Here is an 11,937-nt window from a genome sequence, read left to right on the forward strand (position 1 = left end):
GGAATAAATATGACTAGTCTAGTCCATTGAAGTGAACCATGAAGTTAACAATTAATTCATTGCTTAACTAATTCAAAGTGTTATCTTAATTCAACCAAAAAGCAAGAAGACTTACCCCAATCCACAGACATGTATTAGATTTTTGTGAGGGAAGTCCCCTGAGAAATGGTCCAGGTCTTTTACATTTTGAAAGACACTGATCCAGTATTGTGCATGGTATTTTCTTAAAAAACCCACCATTGTTAAATCCTTTGGTCGTTTGGTTATGATTACTTGACAATGATTTTGAGCAGGTACTGGACAGGAAGAGAGTGACTTCCAGCAGGTCAGACTGGGCTTTCCGCCTGAACAATCCCAATGAATTGAGATGCCTGCGCAGTGTTGACATACTAATATTAATGCCATCCACATGAAGTAACATTAATATTTTCCAGTGTCTCATACCGAGAAGGAAATTAAAGCAGATTAAATGCCATAGTGCCATCATTGCCCACTGTCTTATCCTGTAGCCTAGGTTAATTCAATTCAATTCAATTTTGTTTATATATATATATTAAAATGATTAATAAAAATTATAGGAATAACAATGATAGTAATAATAAGGCTAATAATAATAACTGTAGCAGCAGGAACATGGGGCCAGTAGGTGGCCCGGATTCATAGATCCAGAGGCAGAAATACCTGCTGAAAGCGACAAAGGAGAGACGAGAAAGCACAAAACTGCGGGAGAGAGAAGAAGTCCACCACGGTCATCTGGGTCTGACCATAACAAGTCACACATTGGACCCTCCTGCAGTTGATCCAGCACCTGAATATGTTCCAGTGTGTCTATTGAAGGGGACAATCCTCCATGGAGGCAGAAAATCTAGTTATCTACAAGATCTTTTTTCGTAATTGATATATTTCACTGCAATTATGAGATAGTAAGTCATAATTACGAGATAAGGTGTCTAATTTTTTTTCTTTTGTGAATGCAATGTGCTTCCGTATTTCACTATGTCACTATATGGTAGTTAGTAGTAGATGAAGATATTTCAAGTTAAATATTATGGCAAGCTTCTTTGGGTATCACCTGCATTGTAATGCACTGTGACAAATTGCATGTGTCAAATGAACGCATAAAGGAAGAAAGGAAGAAATGAAACGGTCATGGAATGTAAAAATAGAATAAAACGTGTACCTGAATAACCAAATATTTCTTTTAATAAAAGAAGATTTAACGGGGAAAAATTAAATTCAGGCAAGTTGAGTGATTGGCTACGATTGTGATTGAATGTGATTGCTCAGGGCTGTAGGTTCCTGTTCGCTGGCTGTTGGTTTTGTGTCCTGAGTAAGTGTAAGATTTGGCTGCTTGCTGTGTTGGCTTTCGACATCGACAGAATCACAGTTATGCACAAAACTGCTTTTTTTTGTTGTTGTTACATCACACCAATGGATGGTTAAGAATGACTAATTTCGGTGATGCAATTTCATCACATAAAATGGTGGTGAAACAGTCAGGAGAACCAGCTTCATGCTTTACTTTAACAGCACTTAAATAATATCTCAAAATACAAAATTCACCCAAAACTTCCTTATTTTTCACATTCCCCTTGAAAGTCTCAGACAAAGTAAACAAGGCTACAGTTGAGAATGTATCTTAAAAAAGGATGTGTTTTTTTCCCCCTTCCCACTGCAGGGGAAATGATGAATTGCACTGTAAGAAAAATTAATTTGTCCAGAGACAAATCAGGAAGCAGTAGCCAGGGGGAACATGCTGTATTGATAAGGATGTCATGGTGAGAGTGGTCTTTAAAGGGTGAATTATGGCTCATCTGTGAGAAGTGAAATTGTTTTCCAGCACATTACTTGGAGTCTCTATTTGGAGACCCTCACTACCCAGGATGCACAGCTGGCAGTGCCAGTGCACTGGCTGCTGCAGGCCAATAGGAATTCATTACTTAGCTTAGCCATTGATTTTCCTCCTGCCTAGAAAAAATATGAACAGCTTTCAAGATAGATTGCCAGCATTCAGAGGGAACTTGAAGGACATTCTATCATGACAATACTTGGTCCTCAGAGGCAAATAGCTCTCTCAAACAGCTGGCCTTAATATGTGCCACTTTTGGTCTTTGCTCATTTCAAAGAAGCTGAAAGCAAATGTATTTTTGCCTATTGCAACATATCATTGTATTTCTTTAAATAAAAAAGCTTATACATTATGTGCAATTCTGCTCTTTAAGAATCTATCCGCATAAAGCCATAACTGTAAAATTCCAAAATATATTACAGTTTAATCAATCAAAACCCAAACCTTACAGAATTCAGAGGCGTCATGTCGTATCAAGGCTCCAGTAGGAGCTCTTATATTTTAGTGGGTTCTCTAACTAGGTGAGAGGCAATGTGGCCGACATTAGCACACATTAACACTATCATGGGCAAGATTTTACAGCAGGGTGCGGGCAGATTGGCTCATTAAGAGTAATCACACCATATAAGACTTCATCAAAAAGAAATTTGCAGTCAGACCATTAAGATTCCCTCTGGGGGAAAGTGCATAAAAACATAAAGCGGATTTTCAATGAACACTGTTTACAGTCAGATCTGTTCGATGTGCCTGCTGCCATTAGAAGTGCTTGATAGAACATGAAATCAGCATAATAAAATCACATTATATTTCCCACATGTCACCCAGTTTATGAAGTGTGATGAAGCAGTCAAAATGTTTATTTAATGCATATTAATTCAGGTCAATGAGCATCTGATGTATTTGTGCAGTGTGTGTGTGTGTGTGTGTGTGTGTGTGTGTGTGTGTGTGCAGTGATTGATTTACTTGAACACATTTAAAGCACTGTCAGCAGAGAGTGACCACAGAGAAAAATAGGATATTTTTCTTTGCCAAATGTTGTTGAAATATAAGTGCTTTGAAAAATGGGGGAAGAATAACCAGTTTGTTGGATACACAACATACTAGTCAGTCTAAGCTCCATTATAGTGACAACTTCATGACAGCTCACCAGTCTGTTGGAAAGCCAACCCAAGCTGTTCATTGTGTGTGGGAATGGCTTGCAGCAATATCACACTGGCCAGCAGGAACTCGGAAATTAAATGACAATGCAGTGGGTGAAGAATGCATCTAGAGATATTTTTCAACATATTTCCTCACTGTGGATTTTTCAGCCTGTGGCTATGCCAGCCAAATATGGAAAAAGTGGTGAACAAACAAACAAAAAAAGCCACCTATCACAGCTGTCATTCATTCTTTCAGAGTCCTGCTGGATTTGGCTCTCTGCTTACCCCCTATTATGCCCTGAGTCCTAATGCATTTTGATTATTTTATCAGGAGGCAGAGGCTGAGGCTAGTCGGGTGCCCAAAGGGGAATGGTCAATACCTGTCCAGTGTGGTAAGCTGCTAAGTGGAGCCTCAGTGGCAGCTATGGAGGTAGCTCACCATAGCTATCTAATTTCGCAGCCTCACTTAAAGGAACAACAAGGGCAATTTTCTGCACTATCAACACTTCCTTCATTTTCCGATGTGCTGAGACCACATCCTTTGGCCTAGGTGTCACAGAGTGTGTTAGCTGCAAAGAGAGACAGAGAGAAAGAGCCTGAGAAAGACAGAGAGAGGCTGAAGAAGATAAAAGAGAGGAAAAAACAAAAACAAAGCTGATAATGTCCAAAAGAATATGCAAGAATGTGGTGCAGGGCTTTAATGAATCTTGGCAATCCACCAGCTGACCATGTCCCCGGTGGAACGACCCACTAACAAAACAAAAGAGTGGTGATTTGCTTCTCTCCAAAGCCAAATGGTCCAGAGTAGGTCCAGTTTTGAGGCCAACATAGTTTGGGTGAATGAAGCATTCAGGGTTTTAGCATGGGCCAGCAATCAGCCCCTCTCCATGCCTCAAGTGAAAAGCACAGTGCTTATTATCAGTGTGCATGGCTGGAAATTATACACAGTGCAAGCATTCTCAGCAAGGCCACAGTGGCAAGCTACTCATTAGGAGTTCTACGTAGAGACGAGACACATCTCATTGCTTTGCAGGATATGCAATCATTAACATGATTCAAAATGCACATTCGATAATCCCTTATTATCACACTGCTTGACTAAATCTAGTGCTCTTCAGCTCCATCAAATAAGATATCAGAATTTCTGTTGAATTTTTACAATTAAATTTGGAAAAAATGTTTAAGGTTAAGTCTGGTGATAGTCTTTATTTTTCTTATATGCAACAAATCCCATAAAAAGACCCAAACCAACAACGAACTGATTCTAACAAGTATTGTGTGTGTATCCAAAGCCTGAAATATCTTATTTCTCTTTTCACCACTGTGGCTCAACTGCAAACACACCAATGATCCACACTGTTGCACTGGGTGACATGTTTTTTTATTACCATTGACACACACACTGTAGTTTTGTTGTGTTTTGTCAAGCAGGTAACAAGGGATGGACCCAAATACAGACACTAAGGCAGAGCAGGTATAGTTCAGTGATTTAATGAAACAAAAACAGGGTTATGCTGATTCGCATGCAGGCAGTGGTCAAAATCTGGGAGGCAGTCCAACAGAAGCAAATAAATCCAAGGAGGGTAAGCAAAAATCCAAAAGCGAGATTAAAGAGAAACAGCAAAATACAATACACCGGGAACGGGACGCTTGACAAGGAGACAATGACGATCTGACAAAGAGGTCTCAGGTGAAGGGAAATAACGAGACACAGGTGAAACTAATCAGGTCGGAGCAACAAACAAAGCTGGCGGGAAAAGCAAACAGACAAGAAGTAAAACAACCAGACACATGAGGGGAAAGAGCATTTCAAAATAAAACAGGATATACCATACACAAACCCTCAAACCATGACAAGTTTATTCTGCGTCAACCTCATACACACTATCCTGCTGCTGTTTGAGTAACTTATGATAAAAACTACAGTGTTCAAGTGTTTTAGGAAATAATTTAGCCTTATTCAGGAATGAAAGCATATACATGTCAAGATTAATTTCTTCAGTATGAATAAATGGGCTTGGTGCTGAGTGCCACAGACAGTTCTGGGACTTCAGGAACTATTGGATTTGGTCTTTTCATGGGATTTGTAGACAATAACAAAAACATAAAATATTACCAGCCTTATCCTTTAAAGAGGAACTTAACATTAAATTATTTTTATTGCACTGTACATATGATCCCATAGATTTCTGTTGCCATATTATGTTAGTACAGAGGATTTTTCCAACAACACACATATTGTGTGCTTGCATGAGTTGCAACGTCAGTTAAGATGAATTCTGTGGCCCCTCCTCAACTGTGACATAATAGCCAGACTGTTTGCCCCCACCTAGCCCCCACTCCTCACACCACGTTTTACATATTCAGGCTGGGCAGAAATCAACGCTGTATATACGTTGCCCTTCAAATATCCCACATGGTAATGTCAATGAGTGCAGTATCTGCAATATGTATCCTGTAATGTATTCTGGTATATTTATGGGGTATTCTTGCACTGTAACAAAATCTGTCTAAACCCATGGGTAATAGTATACACTAGACTGCAGTCCAATGCACCTGATATCCTCTTATATAAATAAATATATATATATAAAAACAATACCTCCCTGCAGCCTGCATGCAGAGCTGACTGACACTTGCACAGAGTGCCAGAGCATCTGGTAAGATTTCCATGCCAAGTGTTTCTCTCCCTTTCTCCCCCCTGCGTCTCTATCTTGCCTTGGGCAGCAGGTATGTTGGCATACTGTACTAAACACAGAGACTGTATGCTGTGACATTTTCTATTGTTCATCTCTTTGACAAGAGTGCATTGTATCCTGAGCTGACATGCAGGCATTGGAATTGTTTTTGGGAACCACTTGGGGCACACCCTGGTTCCAAACAGATTCTTCTGAGGAAATAAGGTCTACTTTGTTGTTACTGACAAGCCAGAGACATCAAAGACAGTGCAGTGTTTTTACTTGATTTATGATGAATAAATGAAACAAGTCACATAGCAAATTAATATATTTGAGGAAACCCTTCGATTTTACTGTTTGGGACTTTAAAGACAAATGTGCACAGAGCACTACGCAGCCATGCAAAGGCAAAGACAAGTAACTGCATTTTGTGTGTTTTAAAAGGCAAAGCTTATGACTCAGGTTTGGATTTTATATCAATATACATTACAGCACACAGTGAAGCTAATTGGCACAAATTACAGAGAAACTGGCCAGAGTGTGTTGGCTGGCTGGACACATCAGGATTTAATAAGTGAACTAAGAGACTCTGCTGGCTGCATCAAGTGAGTGGTGATGGTCTGTGCAACATGCCACCATTCCTCTTTTCCTTTCAACACACACACACCACTACTGACACAACAACACAAAGCCAAAAACACAACAAAAACCACCCGCAGGCTGACTGGGATAGCCCACAGTTGCGTGTTGCTTTGAAATAGAAGTGGAGGACTGAAAATCTGGCAGGATATGGGATATGGGAACAGATAAAGAGTTTGCTATAAAAAGTGCAGCTTAAAGCTGATGTTTTAAATTTATGTGTGGTTAGAATAAATGTTGCATCAAGTGTGGAAAAATAATTCAAAAGTCTAATTTGAATTTTAAAATTTCCAACTTTGGCACCACCTAGTGGTAGTATCAAAAAAGACAGCAAGGCATGACGGAAATGATACAGTTGCATTGCCTCCTAGTCAATCCATTACATTTTTCACCAACAAGGTGAAACAACTTCACAAATGTGATACTACATTCTCAGTCATGTTTGCTGTAGTTTGAATGAGATGAAAACTATAGTTTTCAACTTTTAAATGATAAAGGCATCGGATAAGGATACAAAAAAACTGGTCCACACAAATTCAAACCCTCCCCTTCCAAGCGTGTAGGAGCAACTACAGTGGCTGCGAAACTCGCGAAAAACACGAACAGCCCTATCTTGAGCCAGTAGTTGGTTTGTCCGTTCTGGGCTACTGTAGAAACATGGCGGTGCAACATGGCGGCCTGGGGACCCGCTCCCTCTGTAGATAAAAATGGCTCATTCTAAGGTAATGAAAACACAAAGATTCTTATTTTCAGGTGATCATACACTAATGATGACCTAATGATGACCCTGACCCTAACCCTGAATGTCCATCATGGTATTTTGATGTCAAACCTGGGCCTATTGCATCTTTTATCCTGCATCTTCCCATGCATGGACCAAGTCATTTGTATTTGAAGACATCATGCTCATATTATATATATATATAAGTTTTATCACACTACAGTCGCCAAAAAAGATGTCTTACACTGGAAGACATATATTACACAATGCTATTAATGCTGATCTCTTACTGTAAAATATCTGTTGCCCTGTGTTTGATTTATAACATTTTAAAGTGCTAAATTGTTATACTGTGGCCATCTAGATGATATGCAACAGTGCACAGACTCCACAGTCATTAATGACCTATGTCGTGTTCTGTCAGAGTCTCGTTTGCTGCTGTTACTTTTATAGTCAGAGAGTGCAGGCTGCCAGTGGGCCAGTTATTGATGAGCCAGAGTCAGGCCAACATCCAGCAGGAGCCTTAAGGACAGGACAACGTGAGCTGCACTTACTGTAATGCATCCGCAAACTGCAAAAAGGCATATTGTAAAATCGTAAATGCTATTTAACCTATTGAAAAGATGAAATGTGGCGGGAAAAGAAACATGAGACAATATAAAGGAAAATGATCAGCCACCAAGAGTAGATAGATGAGAATATCAACACCACTCTTACGTTATGTCCAGTGTTGGGAAAGTTACTTGAAAAAAGTAATCAGATTACTGTTACAACCCTGGTCATGCCTCACACGTCAAGTACCGACCTGGAGCAGAGAGGCATTTAGCCTAGCTTAGCATAAAGACCAGAAGCAGGGGAAAACAGCTAGCTCTTGCCAAAAATACGGCAACACTTAACTCCCCCTAAAATCACAGTAATTTTTACATTTCTGTTTGTACTGAAGTGAAGTGTTGGTGGGCATATATTTTTTAAACTCTGAACAAAGCCAGGCTAGCTGTTTCCCCCTGCTTCCAGTCTGTTAAGCTAGGCTAACTGTCTCCCAGCTCCTGCTCCATCTTTTCATCTAACTCTCAAAAACAAAGTGAATAACGTTCCTAAACTACCCATGAGGACACCTTTGAAATACCTTGTCAGGCTACCAATGTTTTCTTAGGTGACAGGAAATAAGGGACTGACTTTACCATGAAGCACCCTCCGTTGTTGCTACATCTGCGTCACTGTCCCTTCTGCTCAGAGGAAACACTCTCTGTGAATGACTTATTCACACTGCTCCCCCACTGATCATTGAGATGATCGGTTGAAATCACAGATTGTATCGCTCACTGTGAAACATTACTAGGAGCTCAGGCTATTTTCAACATGCCTGCCACAACAGTACAATCCATCAGTCAGAAAACACATCTGCAGTGCTCACTGTAGCACTGTGTTGTAGCAGCCCATGCTACTTTGACCTTTCTTAAGTGTACTGTAATTGAGTAAATATACATTTCATGTCCTTTATCTTGACCATAAACTGTTATCATATTTGTGACAGAGAGGGGGATATTTGTTTCACCAATTAAGTCTCAAATCATGCATCACGCCTCATGAATTAAATGGAATGAGACTCCATCAAGGAAATTAATGAATAAGACTATCAATCAAACAGGAGCACTGAACTTTTTAAGGGAGCCTCCACATAGTCCTCTCATGTGATTGGTCTGGTGCATCAAGCATGATGTGTCCAAAGCTACTGTACAGGGTGACCTACAGGAGGTCTGTGTTTCATTTACATTTATCATCAATTTTACTTCATATTTTACTTTTGTCGTCTTGTTTGCTATTTTTGAACACATATATTTCTTGATTTTCCATGTATCAATATTGTAGACATAACATTAAACCTCAACAACATTGCATTGATAATAACAAAAATCCAAGAAGACAACAACAACAACAACAACAACAACAGCAACATAGACACTAGTACCATAAGTTTTACAGTAAAGGAATACAGACAAGAATGAGTATGCAAATAATAACAGCACATGTTACTAATAATAAAAACAACACACAACACCAACAACAGCAAAACAAGAGAAGACGAAATACTTTTAAAATAAATAATAATAATAAAGAGTCTCTGCTTCTCAACGTGGCTCCCCACCACCCCACACATTCAGCGATCTGCTCTCACTGCATCATTCGTTAGGGTCATCCTCCAGATCCATTAGATTACCAACATCACCATATTTAAGACATATTAAAGGGACTTACTTTACTTTTTCAAAAGCATTGTGGTTACCTTGGACAATAAACGCTATCTTTTCCATTGATATATTTGTTGCCATCTCTCTCAGCCATCTGCCTCTCCTTGGTCTACTAATATTCTTCCATTGTAAGGGAATGAGACCTTTTTCTAGAATACACGCATCTATACATTCCTTTTGTTTCAAACGTATATTACGGCTATGACTGCAATATAAATATCTGGTTCGAGAGGAAGCTTAACATTGAGGATTTCGTCTATCTTATGGTTCACCTCTTTCCACAATTCCATTCTCTCTCTACACTCCCATACACAGTGAAACAATGTTCCCTTCACTTTGTTACATTTAGTACAAGCATCAGGAATATCATTACTGAACCAGTGTAGTTTAGCTGGAGTGATGTAGGTACGCATCTGCCATTTAAACTGTAGCAATTTCAACCGTGTATTCACTGTTTGCTGCTGAGCACCCCTACATCCAGTCACTCGGTGAAACGGCCTCCTTTCGATCCTCTCTCCAAGCCTCTAGTCTAGACTCTGAGGAGTCCTGGGAGCCTGATTCAAGCATAGCATACAGTAAAGAAATTAAGCCCTTATCATAGCAATCTCATTTCAAAATCTTCTTCTGAGTCACTGAGTCCCTGAAAGTCTTATTCCCAGAATGATCCTCATCACTACTTGGTAGTTGAAAAGAAATAGTTTTTCCTTGTTAAAGCTCTCTCTGTAGTCCATTCAAATCTTTCAACTCTTTTTCAAAGGGGAGTTGTTGTTCTTTGAATCTTGTAGAAATCTCCTCTTTAAGTAAGACTATTTCATTCTGAGTTTGACATTTCTGCTTCTTGGCTTATTCAATAAGAAGTAGCATAAGCTCTAGGAAGCATTTGTTATTGTTGTTATCTGTTTATGGGACTTTGGGAGGAAACGTTCATAGATGATATTCTTCTACTATAATCTGGGTCAGAGACAGAACTTTCTCAGTTCCATTCATGTTTAAACAACACTAATAGCAACTTGAAGCTTAGCCTAGATCTTTCTTTAACTGAAATCCATTTTCTTGACCTTAAAGATATTTAAAGATGACAATGGTAATTTACATACTTCCATATTTAGAAAACCAGCTGATCACAACACCATTCTTAGGATAGACAGCTTCCATCCTTCTTGGTTGATAGACACTATACCCTTCCGTCACTTTCAGAGACTTAAACGCATCTGTGACTCAGAAGATTTTGAAAGAAATGCTCAAGACATGAGCCAAAGATTTAAGAAAAGAGGATATAAACATAAGACCTTATTCACAGCTCACAATAAAGCAAAATGTCTCAAAAGAGACCAGTGACTAGTCCATAAACAGAAGCAAGAACAGTGCTCAGATCAAGTGTACTTTATGACACAATATAGCAGTGAAGCAAATGGAATCAAGCAAATGATTAAAAGAAACTGGGACATATTAAAAAGTGACAGTTCTCTAACAGAAGCTTTTCCAGATCCCTCTACCATTAGCTTCAGAAGAGCCCCAAGCCTTAATGACAAACTTGTGAAGAGTCATCTCCCTCCTGTACAACATAAAACTTGGTTAACCACCAGAGCAGGTAACCACAAGTAATCGCAATCATTGTGGTAATATGACTAATACCAATTATTTTACTGATGTAACATCAGGTCGTAAGTATAACATAAAGTCATTTATAAATTGCAATACCTCATATGTGGTTTACAGACTTGAGTGTCCATGTGGCTGTTTTTATACTGGGAGAACACACTGACCATGGCAGTTGTAAATCGTTAAAGATATCAGGCATAGACCATATAGAGAACTCTATAAGGGGTGGAGACGGATCAAAAAGGCTCTCACAGAGAGAATCGTGGTGGATATACAGTATACACTGAAAGGGGAAATTGACTTCTCTCCTTTTCTGTAACTGTCTTGTCTTGCTTTTTTCACGGCATCTGGGTCCTTTGAAAAATGTCACGTGTCGTCTTGCCTGTACGCACTGAACACTTAAATATTAAGAGGTTTTAAGATGTTTGGTATATATTTCTCTATTTCTCTACATGTAGATTGCTGTTTTGCCCTTTCATTGTGTGAGATTTTGGATGTGTGATTTCCTCTGCTGAACATGGTCTGTCACTTTACCCGTCTACACTAATCACGTGACTACTTACTTTTCCATACTGATCATGTGACTACTTGACAACATATATAAGAAACAGCCCAAAGGTGACCATTTTGTATTTGCCCTGAAGAAGGTCTTAATGGCTGAAACGCGTAGGCATGTGTTTAACTGTTACTATGACTAAATAGAGATATTAAAGGCTTTTGAAATCCCTACCCTCTTAAGTGCCTCAGATTTCTTCAACAATTCTATAATTGTATGTTGAAATAAAGTGAACTGAAAATAGCCTTTGTCCATTAAGGGATAAAGCTGGTGATGGTCAGTCTTTTTGTCCCGCTGCTGTAAATACTCACTAGCACACTAAGTGTGTATTAATCAGCTGTGACCCCAACAAATGCACCATTTCCTCCTGTTTGAGTAACGTTTGTTCAAAACTACAGTGTCCAGCTGTTTTAGAAAACGACTGAGCATTTAAATAAAACAAATAAATATTTGGGACTGATTTTTAAAGATTTATGTGTTTAGTAGGAATCAATGGGCTTG

This window comes from Siniperca chuatsi, linkage group LG12 (genome assembly GCF_020085105.1).
Source record: "Siniperca chuatsi isolate FFG_IHB_CAS linkage group LG12, ASM2008510v1, whole genome shotgun sequence".
In the NCBI taxonomy this organism is placed as follows: Eukaryota; Metazoa; Chordata; class Actinopteri; order Centrarchiformes; family Sinipercidae; genus Siniperca; species Siniperca chuatsi.